A 17,030-nucleotide genomic window follows, 5' to 3' on the forward strand; every position below is an offset into this window, starting at 1 on the left:
TAACATAACACAGCAAAACTATTAGCAAACTGGTTTTTCAAAGCTATGTAAATTAAACTAGAACTTACAGTGTAATGTGAAAAAAATGGCAGTTAGGTTGTCTGGCCAAAATTAAGATATATTTGCCTACAACTTTACTCTGTACTAACTGTGCTGCTAGTACTGGCATACACCCTCAAAACACACATGTACACAATTTCATCACTTTTATTTCATCACTTAGCTTATATAATATTGCCTAAGAACTATTTCTTAACTTGTTGCCTCTTTACCCATTCAACAAATTCTAACACTAGGTAAACAGCTCACTGCAAATGCAAATTTTCACCTCCCACTGATTTCCTTAAAAGGTAAGCTTCCATAACACAAAACCATTCCTACTGTGAACACTAGTACCATTATTACCCCTATTCCCAAGAACTATCACACTAATACAACCTAACCCTCCCCTCCTCCATTCCACCCCCATTGAAAATATTCACACAGCAGGTGAAGTGTAAGTTCTCCACCTTGGCACTATCAACATTTTGGGGTAATAACTCCTTGTTGTAGGGGGCCATCCTGTGCAGTGAATGTTTAGCAGCATCCCTGGCCTCTACTCACTGATGCCAGTAGCATATACCATCAGCCCCAGTCGTATAGACCAAAACTGCCTGCAGACACTGCCAAATGCCCCCTGGGAAGAAGCAAAGTAACTTGTTGAGAACCAATGAATTAGAGGGATGTTTTTAAATAATAAAATGCACACTCATTAGAGCCCTTACTAACCTACATATACCCTACATAATCCCAACTCTGGCCTACCTCTCTAACCTCATGTAATACCACTAACACTCTTCCTGCATTATGCTCCCTCTATAGTCACTATGACCTTCTCTCACTTCCTAAAATACCACAGCCATTTCTGGTATAGAAATTTTGCTTTTGCTCTTCCTTGTGCTTGATTCTCGCCCAGGTTCTGTGCATGTCCCAGCTTAAATTTCATGCCCTGGAAAATGCCTTTCCTGACTGTATATATGTATATATCCCATTATTACCCATTACAGTAACTAATTTATTCCCTTTATAGCATTCATCAGTACATGCATCAATATAGCATAATCACTACACGATTATTATGTTTACCTGATTCTTGACTGTCTCTCACATGAGGACATATCTCGTCTGTCTTATTTCTAGTAAGTAGCCAAAATGAAATGAACAAACATATAACTGGAGAATCTTAAGTACTAGATGAACTGGCATCAATGATAACCTCAGCACAACCCCCACTGCATTCCCCACCTGTATTTACCATCATTCCCCCTTGAAGTGGAGGGGAGGAAAATGCAAGAAAGAGGAAGAGCCAACAATGCTCGTTTGTAAAATATCTTTGCCAACATCATATTCTCTGAAGGGCTGTGTAGAATGCCATATGTAATGAACCTAAAGCACTGGAAAGGTGTAATAAAGAGCCTGTATTCAATAAATGATGGCTATGTATGTAAAGCACTAAGCACAATACCAACAGCAGATAAATGAAAAACACCACTTTCTCTTTTTTTTTTTTTAAAGTAGGCTCCATGCCCAATGTATGGCTTGAACTCACAACCCCGAGATCAAGAGTCACATACTCTGAACCAGCCAGGCGCCCCGAAAAATGCCACCTCTCTTGCCCCTTTTTATTTTTTAATTTTTTAAACATTTTTATTTATTTTTGAGAGACATAAAGAGAGCACGAGCGGGGGAGGAACAGAGAGAGAGGGAGACACAGAATACAAAGCAGGCTCCAGGCTCCAAGCTGTCAGCACAGAGCCCAACACGAGCCCAAACCCAGAAACCGTGAGATCATGACCTGAGCCGAAGTCGGACGCTCAACCGACTGAGCCACCCAGGCGCCCCCCATCTCTTGCCCCTTTTAATCTCACCCTACCACAAGCTTGCTCTGAATATGGTTAAGAATAGAACTCCGTCCCCAAAAGATATTTCCCTTTCTGCACCTCCACGAACATACTGGGTGTAACGTAGATTATTCATATACACTGACTAGGGAAAGCCAAATATCCATTAACCAAAACCAATTCATCACAAAATGAGCTCAGAAGTACATTGCAATTAATGTCAGTAAACAAAATAATCATATTAAATATTCAGTCTTTGGACCCAGTTTTAAATTAACCTTGGGTGGGGAGGGGGGATCAAAATTGCTGTTTAATAATATCAGTGTTGGTTACTAAAAATACCTACTACACTAATACAAGTCTACTTATAGAAAATAAAATAGTAAACTGAGTTCATGATTAGACTCAAATAACAACAAAGAGCAAAATACTATAAAGTACTACATAATATTTAGTTAATAATTAGAACAAAATTATTTCTCTTAAATTACCTTTAATATACTATTTCTAACAGCATTCTGTAATGCATTTGGGGGTTTGAGGAAAGTGGTATTACAAAGGGAACATAAAAGAAGCCAAATGAATCCTGAATCCTCGTCCTGCTAATTACTAGTTATGTGACCTTTGGAAAATCACTTAACTTCACTGGGTCTCAGTTTCCTCATCTAGAAACTGAGACTTAACCATAGTACCCACCTCACAGAGTTGTAAGAATTACATAACATATTAAAATGCTCAGAACAGGGGTGCCTGGGTGGCTCAGTCGGTTAAGCGTCCGACTTCGGCTCAGGTCACGATCTCGCGGTCCGTGAGTTCGAGCCCCGCGTGGGGCTCTGGGCTGATGGCTCAGAGCCTGGAACCTGCTTCCAATTCTGTGTCTCCTTCTCTCTCTGCCCCTCCCCCGTTCATGCTCTGTCTCTCTCTGTCCCAAAAATAAATAAATGTTAAAAATAAAATAAAATAAAAAATAAAAAAAAAATAAAATGCTCAGAACAGTGTTTGATGTATAAGAAATCCTATTAGCAATATTATACGATATTATTATATTGCTGTTAACTACTATGATATAATTTTGTTTCTTAAACATGTGCATCACTGCAGTAAGTTCTATTGAACAACACTGTATCAGACCACAGGGTAGTTATAATGCCTGGTGAGATAATGTGTATCTTTTTCTTCTCTAAGGTTTTTAGGAAGAGCTTAGAAAAAAAAGCACTCTAAACCCAAAGCATTTTTTTTAATCTAGTAACTTTCACATGTAACAAAGAATTTGAGTTTCAGTCCTATTTAACAAGTCAAAGAAGAGTGGGGAAGAAAAGAGACTATCTCTAAGGATCTCTTTACTGAGAGATAACCAAATAAATGGACTTTTTCATTCCCTGTCCACCCTATACATCAAGCTATCCACTAAACTCAGCAAATGGTACCATGCTTAGTTAAGGAATTACCTATTATATTCAAATATAATTGTTAACAAACTAAAAAAGCAAATTTGTGATGTAGTAATATAAGCTTCTCTGACACAGTAAATAAAAGATCTAAAGTTGCATCTAACAATTAGCCTGATTTTTAAAGTACACATTATGATAAATGGTTTTTAGGACAACTGCAATATCTGCAACTTAAAAATACTTGATTTCTATTGGTAACAAAATCACAAGTATTGCTAGTGCATCTGTGATTTGCTGCCCACATTGGAAATCAAAGAAAATGCCAAATCTTGCCTATAGGTTAATGAAGATAAACACGTGATTATGTTCTAATCAAAGTTCATGAGCCCTGGTTTAAAAAGATTGCTTTAAGGGGCGCCTGGGTGGCTCAGTTGGTTAGGCATCTGACTTCGGCTCAGGTCATGATCGTGAATCCAAGGCCCACATCAGGCTCTAAACTGACAGCTCAGGGCCTGGAGCCTGCTTCGGATTCTGCATCTCCCTCTGTCTCTCTGCTACTCCCCCACTGGTACTGTCTCTCTCAAAAATAAACAAACATTACCAAAAAAAAAAAAAAAAAAAAAAAAAGGGTTGCTTTCAGAGATTAGAGTCACAAAACCCTGTATTCAAACTCACCACTTCCTAGCTAGGTAATACTGGGAAAAGGTACTTAACCTCTCTACCTAACCTGTGAAATGGGAATAATACAAACATAAAACTTCTGTGCTATCTAGGGGCACCTGGGGGTGTCTCAGTTGGTTGAGCATCCTACTCTTGATTTTGGCTCAGGTCATGTTCCCAGAGTTGTGGGATCTTAAGTCTCTCTCTTTCTCCCTCTGTCCTTTCCCCACCTTGCGCTCTCTTTAAAAAGAAAAAAAAAAAAAAAAGATTGCTGTGGCATTTCATTACTATTATGCTACTAGATACAGTATTTAACACACCTTCAAAAAACATATATACTATTATAACCAGTAACCAAGGTCTAACAATTATATAGTTCATAACCCTCACTGTGCATCAGAAACTCAGATTTGTGGAAGTTGATCTGAGGTAGATCCCAATCACTGGTATATTTTTAAAGCTCCTACATGATTCTAATGTGCAGCCACTGGCCTAAAGACAAAATTCAAACTCTTTAGTTTGGCACACTAAGAATTCTTATCACTACTTACAGCTCTATATTTTAATCACTCCTCCACAGGTAACCAATACTCTGAACACACACTGAACTAACACTTCCTCAACAAGTGGACTATAGTAGTACCTCTCAAACTTCAGCGTGTATCAGAGACATCAGAAAGACCTGTTAAAAATTGATGTCTCTCTGCAAAATTTCTTTTTTTTTTTTAAGTTTTTTTTTTTCAACGTTTATTTATTTTTGGGACAGAGAGAGACAGAGCATGAACGGGAGAGGGTCAGAGAGATAGGGAGACTCAGAATCGGAAACAGGCTCCAGGCTCCGAGCCATCACCCCAGAGCCTGACGCAGGGCTCGAACTCACGGACCGCGAGATCGTGAGCTGGCTGAAGTCGGACGCTTAACCGACTGCGCCACCCAGGCGCCCCTCTCTGCAAAATTTCTAACTTAGGTGGACTTGGGAAAGGTCCAAGAAGATGTATTTCTTAACAAGCTCCCAGATAATATTGACACTGCTGCTGCATGGACCACACTTTGAGAACCACCAGGCAACCCTAGATCACAACCCTGTCCCTTTATATTCACCTAAAATGGCATTCCTATCTCCACCATCCCACTCTTGACTGGCTAACTATCACTTTTCTTTCAAAACTTACTTAAGAATTCACTTTCAGGAAGCAATTGCTCATTTCATCAAATCACTTATCAAGACACTTATCACATACTATAAAACTTGACTAGGAAAAAAAACCACTATAGAATGTTCTTAATGGTACACTAATGCTAGCATATGCGACTACAAAAGTTAGGTAAAGAGGCCTCCTTTGGATAAATTTTAAAAAGGTGAAAAAGGCAAATGGACAGTCTCTCAAACAGAATGAAATGTGGATTTCAGCCCCCACCTACTCCCTTGGCCAGACACCTTTATGCAGAGCACGAATTCTACAATCAGTCATTACAGCCCTGGCATAGCATTACTACTAAAACACAAAAGGAAGTACACCTAGACCAACCCCGGATATGAGGAAAGGAGGGAGAGAAGGAGCAATAAGGCTATCAGGAAAGGATGGAGAAGGTATCAGTTAAGTACTAAGTCATGAGTTATTTTCTCTGTACATAGAACAACAAGAACTGTTTTAATGTCTTTATACCCACAGTGTATGGCTCACTGTAAATTTCAATAAATGCATGAATGACTTACAATGAATAAAATTGTATGAAAACAGTTGCTAATATAGCTCTTTCTCACCAAATAAAGAAGCAAACACACACCCATAGCTGGCACCAAAAGCTATAAATAACTATCTAAATAGGGGCGCCTGGGTGGCGCAGTCAGTTAAGTGTCCGACTTCAGCCAGGTCACGATCTTGCGGTCCGGGAGTTCGAGCCCCGCGTCGGGCTCTGGGCTGATGGCTCAGAGCCTGGAGCCTGCTTCCGATTCTGTGTCTCCCTCTCTCTCTGCCCCTCCCCCGTTCATGCTCTGTCTCTCTCTGTCCCAAAAATAAATTAAAAAACGTTGAAAAAAAAATTTTTTTAAGAAATAAATAAAAAAATAACTATCTAAATAATAACGTTTTGGTCTGTACACTTATCAGCTAGAAGAAAGCACAAATTTTTCTAATAACCAGATGGGAGATCAGAAGGCATAAGGAGCTTGCAGAAAATACACTTAGGTATTTCAAAATTAAAGACTTTCAAATCAAAACCTATGTGTTACCTGATTCAGAGTTGATTTCCTGAGTATTTTTCAGTAGACACTAAAAAATGTACAGGAATCTTGGAAATAGGTCCAAGACACTAATTTCACAATGAAGAAACTGAGACCCAGAGAAGTAATGATTCAAAAACACATAGCTAATTAGTGGTAGAGCTGTAATTAAAACTCAGGTCTCTACCCCTTCGCTAGTTTTCTAACACCATGCTGCCTTTACATTTATAAAATAAAATACTAAATATTCATAACTTAAAAACTTGAGGGTTTTGTTCCTTGTATCCCATTTTTATGAAAGAACAAAGCAGTCACTCACCATCTTATTTTGTCTAAGAATTTTCTCAAAGATGTAACTTTGAACATAAGTTCTCCTCTCGGTAAAATTCATTCCTAATCTTTTTGTATGCAAAATTACACATGCAAAACTATTATTTGTAAATAATAATCCTGGTACTACAACCATCAAAATTTCTCAATTACCAAGAAAGGATTCCAATACCTTTACAGGAAGCAGTACATTCTTAAGAAAGAAAAAAGATAGGGGAGGGTGGGTGATGGGTATCAAGGAGGGCACCTTTCGGGATGAGCACTGGGTGTTGTATGGAAACCAACTTGACAATAAATTTCATATATTGGAAAAAAAAAAGAAAAAAAAAGAGCCTAATTTTTGAAATATGTTTAACAATAAGCAGAAAATTCTGGCTATAAACCTCATCTTAGTTAACCAGAATATCTCATCCTCTAACCACTCTTATTAATAGTTTTAATCTAATACTACTTCTATGTGCTGATAAGACAAAATTAATTAAAATTCTTTGCTTCTGGAAAGTAACCTCATCATTTATAATTTTATTCACCTTTTAAATGCAAAACTAATGTCCTTTGAATTTATGTGCAATGCAATACAGTCTAACAGTTAAAAGCTAACTTTTTAACTTCTACAGCAACCCATGACAGAGGTATGTTTCGGTTTTTGGTTTTTTTTAAATACTTATTTTTGAGAAAGAGACAGAGCACGAGGAGGAAAGGGACAGAGAGAGACAGAGACGCAGAATTCATAGAAGGCTCCAGGCTCTGAGCTGTCAGCACAGAGCCTGACACAGGGCTGGAAGTCACTAGCTGTGAGATCATGACTGAGGTGAAGTCGCACGACTTCACCCACTGAGCCACCCAGGTGCCTCCAGAGGTATGCTTTTATTCCCGTTTTAGAGATGAGAAAACTGAGGGTTAGAGAAGTTAAAGAACTCACCAAGTTTACATACCTAGGAAAGGGCTGCATAACAATTTAACAGAGGTGGGGTGCCTGGGTGGTTCCGTCAGACTCCTGATTTCAGCTCAGGTCATGACTTAGCAGTTTGTGAAATCAAGCCCCTTGCTGGGCTTTGCATGGATAGTGTGTAGCCTGCTTGGGATTCTCTCTCTCCCTCTCTGCCTGTCCCCTGCTTGTGCACATGCTCTCTCTCTCTCAAAATAAATAATTAAGCATTAAAAAAAAAAAGATTTTAATACAGGCAGTGTGACTCAGGTGCTAGCAATTCTCTTAGACAATGGCTTTCTTGGCCATTTATCATGGGATAGTGCTTCCTTCACCTGTAAACATACAAACTTTTTGACTATCCCTAACAATGTAAGACACACAGAAATGCATTTTCCTCCCAAAATGGAATTTAAGCTCTAATAATAAAGTAGAACACAACTTAAGATATTTTTAGCTTTTATATCCTCCATTATGTCATAGAAATTTCTGCACATTTGCTACTTTATACTATCTCTACTAGAGAACAGAGGACACCTACCTCTCAGTGCTATACATGAGACAGAAAAAATAATAACCTGATATAATCAGGGTCAACAGAGCTTTGAGAATAAGAGGGAATCAGGTACCTCAAAAGAGACAACCAGGTCATGTTCATGCTTGACTATGTATAAAGCCCATTTTGTCTGCCTCTCTAAGATTAAGAAGATAGGCAATGATATCTCAAATCTCTACCTGGACCTTTAAACCAATTCAACAATCAGAAGAGAAATTTTGTCAGAGAGCCTAAAAACAGTACCAGTAATATTTAATTATTAATGTCACCATGAATAGAAAAGAAAGGGACTCTGGTGAAAAACTCTTTTGACTCTTGTTTGTGGCTTCCATTTACTATTTGGGGGGGGGGGGAGCCAGCTCCCCATAATTCTGCATTTTATGCTTCCAAAGTATCTTGAACCTAACCCCCTTCACAACATTTCATGTATTATTCCTGTTGGTTTCTTTTACTGCTTTGGGGTTTTTGTTTTAGTTTTTAATCTCTCCTAATAGAACAGAAACTTAAGAGCAAAACCTATGTATTTATGAACTTTATACACTCACTACTCATCATGGAGTCGACCCTCAAAAATATTTATCGAAAAAAATCTTAATTGGATTCCCATCATAGAGATAAGACAACGAAGACCTCCAGAAATTAAATGTTCCACCCAAGACCACACAACCATTAGATGGTGGAACAGGGAAGAAAACTAAATCTCTATAAAATAAACTTCAAAATGCAAAGGATTTCAACATGCAGAAGAGGCTGAGAGAAAAATGACCTTTTAAGAGATTTAGAGTCTGGATTCAGAAAGTAAGCCTGGGCTGGCTTAAATACTGGCTGTATCATTTATTAGCTGTACAGCCTTGGGACAATCAATGTACAATACTACACAGGATACTGTGCCTCACGAAGACTACCACTTATCAGACCTTGTGATGCCAACAATAAATGCAATAAAACAACTGGAACAAATGAAAATATATAGAGGATGATAAGTGCTGGCGAAGTTATCAGGAAAGATTTTACACAGACAGATACTACAACTCAGTATTTACTTTTTATTTTTTTCTTTGTGAGCTGTATCAATTATGCAGCACAATACATAAAATCTCAATAACAGTTTAAAGAACTGTTTGCTTTATAAGCAAACACCCCACATACCCCCTACTAAGTTCAACAAACAATACTCCAAAGATTTCTTTACATTGTGCCCCTCTCCCATCACAAACTTGGGAAGCTTAATCTAATATTAAATTTAATCTAACCTATAAAATGGATAATATAACAATAACTACCTCATCAGCTTACTGCAAAACATTTATTGATACATAGTAAATGCTCAATACACATATAAAACAGAACAAAGATGGGAAGATAGGCTAGGATACAGGTATGTTAATCCAATTTGCGAAAGCAAGAACTCAAAGATAAGCATAGTACATAGATAGAGCTGAAAGGCTAGGTTGTAGCCATATGAGAAATACAAGGAAAACTAAATCACAAATAACATAGGGAAAACTAAGAAAATTCACTGGGAAGTTTTGGGAGACAATCCTCCATGGGTCTCTCACTTTTCTGCATATCTTCAAAACCGAGGCACTGAATGCCCATGTCCCAATCTTTTCAAGAATATTAGTATAGTGAACAATCTTGGAAAGACAAACAGCATCTCCTTCAAAGAAAATGGGAAGCATGCTTACCATTTATCATAAGTTCAAGTTTCCCCACTGCATATACAGATCTTAACACTACCATAGTGCATAAAAACTGGGGCTCAGAGATCTGATGCAAATGCTGATTCTGTCATTAACTAGCTGTATGGACTTGGAAAAATTAGTATACAACACTACCCAGGATACTGTGCTTTATAAACACTGCCACTTACCACTAATGGTATTGCTGTAATGCATTGTTCTTTACCTCTGATCAAGGAGCCCCATGGCTCCTACCAGCATCCATTAAACTGTGGCAGGTTAACTTGTTAGCCCTCAAGTAGGGTAAAATCTCAGGCCTTTCACCATTCATGACATTACCACATAATCGATGTCTATTGTAAGTGAAAGATTCCACTTCCATATTATCAGAAAGAAGAAAAAAGCAAAACAACTACATGCTGCCTTCAAGAGGTATATGTAAAATACAAAGAAAAAAAGTTTTTTAAGAAAATCAGTTAAAAAGATATACAATGAAAAGAGTAAGCTCGAGAAAGTTGAAGTGGCTATATTAATATCACATAAAGTAGACCTGAAAAGTATTACCACGAATAAATAAAAATATTTCTTAATGGTAAAAAGATCAATTCATCAGGAAGACATATTATAAACTGTATGTGCCTAAAAACAGAGTTTCAAAATACATAAAACAAAAATTGACAAAATTAAAGGAGAAATAGATAACTGTAAGAAATAGGCAATTATGACTAAAGTCATAGTTGTATATTTTAACCTCCCTCTCAGCAACTAAAAGAACTAGACCTCTCTCCAAAATTAAAAAACAAACAAAAATGACAGCAAATACACAAATGACTTGAAAATGCTACACCTTAATCTAATTGATATTTACAGAACACTACACTCAACAACTGCAGAATACACATTGTTTTCAAGTGTGAAAGATACATTTACACCAAGACAGACCATGAAACAAGGTTCAATAAATTTAAAGGAATTAAAATCATACAGTATATTCTCTGACCTCAAAATGAAATTAAGTTAGAAATCAATAACAAGATCTCTAAAATCATCCCAAATGTTTGAAAATTGAACACATTTTAAGTAATCCACATATCAAAGAAATTACAAAGCAAATAAACTATTTCAAGCTGAGTAACAAAAATACAACATATCAAAATCTGCGGAATACAGCAGTGTTTATAGAAAAATCGATAGTTTTCAATGTTCATATTAGAAAACAAGAAATGTCTATGGAGCACCTGGGTGGTTCAATCAGTTAAGTGTCAGACTTCAGCTCAGGTCATGGTCTCACAGTTCATGAGTTCAAGCGTAAAGCTCTGTGCAGACAGCTCAGAGCCTACAGCCTGCTTCAGATTCTGTGCCTGCCTCTCTCTCTTCCCTCCCCCCACTCACACTCTCTTTCTTCCTCAAAATAAACATTAAAAAGAAAAAGGAAGGAAGGGAGGAAGGGAGGAAGGAAAGAAAACAAGAAATGTCCAAAATTTATGACCTAAGGTTCCACTTTAAGAAGCTAGAAAAAAGAGATGGGGCACTTGGGTGGAGCAGTCTGTTGAGCAGCTGACTCTAGATTTCAGCTCAGGTCATGATCTCACAGTTCGTGGGACTGAACCTCTCATCAGGCTCTGCACTGAACATGGAGCCTGCTTGGGATTCTCTCTCTCCCTCTCTTTACCCCTCACCCATCTTTTCTCTCTCTCTCTCTCTCTCTCTCTCTCTCTCTCTCTCAAAATAAATATTTTAAAAAGAAACTAGAGAAAAAAGAGCAAATATGTAAAAGAAAAAAATTATGAGGAAAAGAAAAAAATGAGATAGAGAAGATGGAGAAAAGTAGCAATGTTATTACCTGAAAAGACAGTAATACTGGTAAACCAAGAATGAAAACTGGTCAAGAAAAAAAGAAAGAACATACACCACCAGAAATTAAAGAGAAGATACCACTACAGATCCTACAGACATTAGAAGGATAACAAGGGAATCTTGTAAACAATTTATATCAATAAATCAAATGAGATGAACAAATGTCGTTTAAATACAATTTATCAAAACTGACATGATGAAAAAAAAATCTAAACAGCCATGTCTACTAACAAAACTAAATTTGAATGTTATCAAAAACCTCCCCCCCCCCCAAAAAAATCCGTATCTAGGCGGTACCATTGGTGAATTCTAGTAAACACTCAATTCAGAATGAATACCAATGCTAGACAAATTATTTCAGTAAACAGACCTATTTTATGAGGCCATCATAACCATATACTGAAACCTGACAAAGACATTACCACCAAAGAAAACTACAAAGCAATATCCTTTATGAGTATCTCCAAACCCCTAAACAAAACATTAAATATGAAACATGAAATACTCTGACCAAGTGAAAATTATCCTAGAAATCAAGGATAAAACAAATTCTTCTGCAAAATAACTGTGTCAATTTATACCACTGCCAAAAGCAGGAGTATAATTTCTTCACATTCTCACCAACACTTGATATTATCAGAATGTTTAATGTTTGCCAATTTGACAGAAGCAAAATGGTTTCCTCTTATGGTTTTACTTGGCACCCTCCTGATTACCAAGGTATAATTCACTGCTCTCCAGTTCGAAGTCACGGTATCACTTAGGTGAGATGCAACCAACATTCTTTATTTAAAAAACAAAATCTGAAAATATCTGAGAGCACAACATAAAGGCTAAATACTATTTCATGAAACTTTTATTTCCTGTGTGTGTGTATGTTTGTATTGGGTCACAACGTAAAATTTTTTTGCTACCTGTGAGCTTCTAGCAAGTTAAAAGCTATTACTGTAGCTGTTTAATTATAGCAAAACTCTACGAGATATTTGGGCAACTTAATAGTGCACCCTTTCTGCCCATAGCACAAAGGAATGTATTTTATAAAAAAAAAAAAAGAAGGATTTAAGATGTCCTTCAAGCACAAACTGGCAAAAACAGAATTAAAAGAGGAGGAGGAAAAACCTAAGGGAAGCAATAAGGGATGAATTATATGGAGAAAAGATTCTATAAAACCAACTGGTCTATGACCTACTTAAAGCTCACTTTAAAAGAATCACATTTCTCAATAAAACAGGGTTTCTCTCAGCACTAAGGTAGGAAGCTAGGATCCTATCCTCTTAACTATTGAAATGACAGAAAGCTAACCCCTCCTTCTCTGCAGGCATTCCCCTAATTCCCATCTCAAGATCATCTCACCCTGGGGCTTAAGTAAGAATATTCTTTTAGGTCTCTACTTCCTGCTTTAGGTAGAAATACCTTAATTCTAAAAATTTATATGCTTATTCGGCTAACAAAGATTTACCAAGCCCCTATTATATCACCTCTCTATTAAGAAATCAAATTGTATCCCCCTAACAATTTTAACTCTTTATATTGAAGAGCTATATTCTTTAAATTCTTTATATATTCTTTAAAGCTTGATATCCTTAACTATAACTCTCCTAATTGCCTCCTCTTGAAAATATTTTGCTTCTTAGACTCAAACCATCCCACATACCACCTTCTGCTACCTTCTTTGTTCCACCAACAATATCTCTGACTCTTACAAATAACTATTTTCGTAAGAGCAACTTCTTTACAATCTGCAGACCAATCAAGCCACAGCAATTGCCTGCTACAATCAGTATGTGAATCTACCTGTCACTTAATGGCTTAAGCATTAAAATCTCTTACCTTATTAGATTCAATCTTATCTCTAAAATGGGTAAAACAATAGGTATGAAGGAATAATGATAATTTCCTATTGCCTTATTACCTGAAGTTTTTTAATTCTAGTTTTTAATTTCTTTTAAATGCAATAAAATATTTTTATAGAGGGAGGCACTTAAAATGAGGTACGAGGAAATAATGGGAAAGTAAAAGGTTTAAAGACAAGTAAGTATGAGTAAATTTATCAAGTGGGTTATTGCTCTCCCTCTGTGCTCTCCTTATATGTCTGGATTCTAAAGACGCAAACGTAAAGATACCCCTTTCCCAATGGCAGGCAAAATTCTAAGAACCCTCAATGACCCACATCCTATAAATTACCTTCCCTTTGAGTGTAGGGGACCTGTAAACATAATGGGGTATCATTCCAGTGGTGGTTACATGGCAAACAGATTTTGCATATGTATTTAAGGTCCCTAATCAGTTGAGTGTGCCAAAAAGGAAATTATCTTGGGTGGGTCTGGCCTAAGGAGATGAGCTTTAAAAAGGGGTCTTAAAGGGGAGTCTAAAGGTCAAAAGAAAATGAATATACTCCGGGGCGCCTGGGTGGCTCAGATGGTTGAGTGCCCAACTTCCACTCAGGTCATGATCTCACTGTTCATGGGTTTGAGCTCTGTGTCGGGCTGTGTGCTGACAGTTCAGAGCCTGGAGCCTCCTTCAGATTCTGTGTCTCCCTCTCTCTCTGCCCCTCCCCGCTCGCGCTGTCAAAAATGAACAAATGTTAAAAACTAAAAAAAGAAAAGAAAGAAAGGATGAAAATGAATATACTCCTTTACTATAGGATTAAGCAGCAAAGAAAAAAGGGGAAAAATCGAAGAAGAGAACTTCCAACTACCTCCATTTTGACATCAGTCTGTACTTTCTAACTGATTAAACCCCTCTTTCCAGCTCCTCTCTTAAATCAGGCAAAACACCCAAAAGGCAAAGCATCCCCTGATGGGACCAAAAGTACACCCACAAGCAATAAAGACTGCACTGAGCCAGTAAGACCCATTGTGACTGATGCCTGGAGCCAGGTGCTCTTGTACCCATGCACCCATGCTGCAAAAAAGATGTATCTTTTTCCCCAGTACACTATATGCAACTGCATTGATTATGAAGATACACAGATCCAGAATCAAAGGGAAAAGCTAAAATTGTATAAAATGTTTAAGCTTTGTTAAACTACCCTATACTTTATAATCTTCCATTTTAGTGATGAGAAAAGTAAGGCTCAGAGAGTGATATCCCAAAGACAATAAACCTGGGGAATGTTTAAAGTAACTTCCAGAGCTCTTTCCCCTACACCACACCCCCCCTTAAAGCTTTAAAAACGCCACTGAAATCAACAGTTAATTTTATTACTGTCTTCAAAGGAAACAATCCTAGTAACATAATTTCCCACCTTTCACATCTATTTCAGTAACTCAGCTTTGTCAGAACATCAAAACTAAAGTGGATACTGAGAAATTTCCACTCAAAAGTAGTCTGGCTGTAAAAATGACCATCGGTAAACTGCTTGAATAAATTTAAAATACATTTATTATAAATGTGAAGAAAAAAAATTAGCAAAACACCTGTAGGTTTCCCAGAACTTTATTTAGAAAGCAAACAATCAGTGTTACGTGTTCACAAAAATCAAAAGCAAGTAGACACCCTTTCCATATCTGTCAGTATTTCTCCCCTTGTGCAATTTTTTAAATCTGAAATCATCACTGTAAATATGAGAACATGGCACAATATTTCGTACAATAAATAAGTCATTTTATGTTCACTGTTGTGTATATTTCACCATAAAAATTTGCAATTTTCTTAAAACACACATGGAAAACTAAAAGGTAGCGTTGTATTCGAATCCCACAAGTTACAAATCACACAACTTTCTTTACACTAATTCAAATACTTTCACAAACACTGTATTTCCTAGGAAGATGAAAAATATAGTCCTTTCTAGTCACGACCACGCGAAGGAATAAACTATATTCATCACCTTAACAAGAACTTTAACAGCAAATAATTCGCTACCGTCACATACAAACAGCATTGTTTTGAGTCTATAAGCTTCCAAAACCATCCCATGATTTATACGCCTCGGGCACGATTCTCTGCAATGTGAAGAGAATCGATAACATTTCAAATGTGGGTAGAAAGGGTGACGTGACAATCCTAAGACCTGAAAATTTTTTAAGTCCCTAGAGCACACAAGAAGCACCCAGTTCAGACACTCCAATCGAGGCCCAGGTCCAACTCCAGGCACTCCAGTTTCCCAGCTCTTCACCCCGCCCCCACCCCGAGAAAGGAGGGAAAACAACTTTTATTGGCCTCTTCTCCCGGGGAATTGGCAAACTAGCGGGGCAGTGCTCCAGTCTGGACACGTTTTACAGTGAGGCCTCCGTCGGGGGCGGGGAGGGCAGATAGCGGGAAAGCCTGGCTTCGAAGCCCCCTCTCTCCCAGTCGCAAGCCCCCTGCCCCACCCCACCAAGAAGAGGCCCCGGCCGGCCGCCACGCCGAGCGACCCCCAGGCCCCTCCGCTGAGGCGAGCTTGTTGTCATGTGACGACGCCGCCGCTAAAACACCGCAGAAACGCAGGGCGGCGGGCGGCGAAAGGCATTCGCACCAGCCCGCCTCGGCCCGGCCCCGCCGGGCGCGGGCGAGTCCCGAGAGTCCGGGCGGTGGGGGGCGGAGGGCGGAGGGCGGGCTTGGCGGCGGGCCCGAGCGCGCCACAAAGGCTCCCGCGCCCGTCGCTGTAGTGCCCGAGCGGGCGGGGGCACGATTTTCAGGCCCGCGGGAGGGGTGGGGAGGGACGAGGGCTCTGGGGTGCCCGCCGCGCCCACAGCCGCCCCCTGGGCGCCCGGACGGCCAGCGACCGCCGCGCCCCGCACAGGCCCACGCGGCCTCCCTCCCCCGCGCGGGGCCCGCGCCCGGCCCGCCCGCCCGCTCCTCGCTCGCGCTCTCTCGCTCTCTCGCTCTCGCCCGGCCTCCATCTTGGATCCGCGCTTCCAGCCCCCGCGCCGCTGCCGCCGCATTCCCCCTTTCCCGCCCCCCGCCGCCGTCGCCGCCGCCCGCACTCACCTCAGCTGCCCATCCGGGCGCCGCCGGCCGTCGACCTAGTTTCCCCCCAAAAGTCTCCGGTGTGTTATTCCCGATGTGGGGGGGTTGTTACGGGGTGGTCGCCGGGGGTTCGGGAGCGGGGGCCGCGCCTTCAACGGAGCTGCAATCCTAACCCGCCATCTGGTGGCATTTTCCACACGCCAATGGCGCCGCTGCAGACTTGGGTCCGGACCGCCCTCTGCTGGCCGCGGCGCTTACTGCCTAGCTGACGGGACGGGCCTGCCCGGAAAGGGGAGGGAGCTGAGGCGCGAGCTGGGGACCGCAGCGGGGACGCGCGCAAACGCTTTCCTGTGGGGATTGCGCGCACGCGCACCAGCGGGGCGGGAAACGTGGCCGCTGCGTGGAGACCCCGCCCCCACACGGAGCCGTAGCCTAGCTCAGCCAATCGCAATCGGCGGATACCTCTTGGTGAGGGCGCTGTGGACGGTTCTTGGGCCGCCTGAGGCTGGCAGAAAGACGGCCACGGTGGCGCCTGCGCGCCCTGCTAGCCGAGTTGCCGCCCGCCATTTTCGGAGCTTTTCCGAGACCTGGGAGGGAGGCCCGCCCCCGGCCGGTTCACTGAAGCCCCT

At 40.1% G+C, this 17,030-nt stretch overlaps 1 protein-coding gene across 1 annotated transcript in view; it reads right to left on the bottom strand.

Moving 5' to 3' along the window:
* The window catches only part of STAG1 (STAG1 cohesin complex component), a 410,134-nt gene extending 393,554 nt beyond the window's left edge, over positions 1-16,580 (bottom strand). The window contains exon 1 of the mRNA XM_040480255.1: positions 16,423-16,580. The gene's annotated coding sequence lies outside the window, so the exon portion shown is untranslated. The remainder of the gene's footprint in view (positions 1-16,422) is intronic.
* Between the last annotated feature and the right edge of the window lie 450 nt (positions 16,581-17,030).

The sequence above is a fragment of the Herpailurus yagouaroundi genome, unplaced genomic scaffold, assembly GCF_014898765.1.
Source record: "Herpailurus yagouaroundi ecotype Mexico unplaced genomic scaffold, PumYag 159, whole genome shotgun sequence".
NCBI classification, from domain to species: domain Eukaryota; kingdom Metazoa; phylum Chordata; class Mammalia; order Carnivora; family Felidae; genus Herpailurus; species Herpailurus yagouaroundi.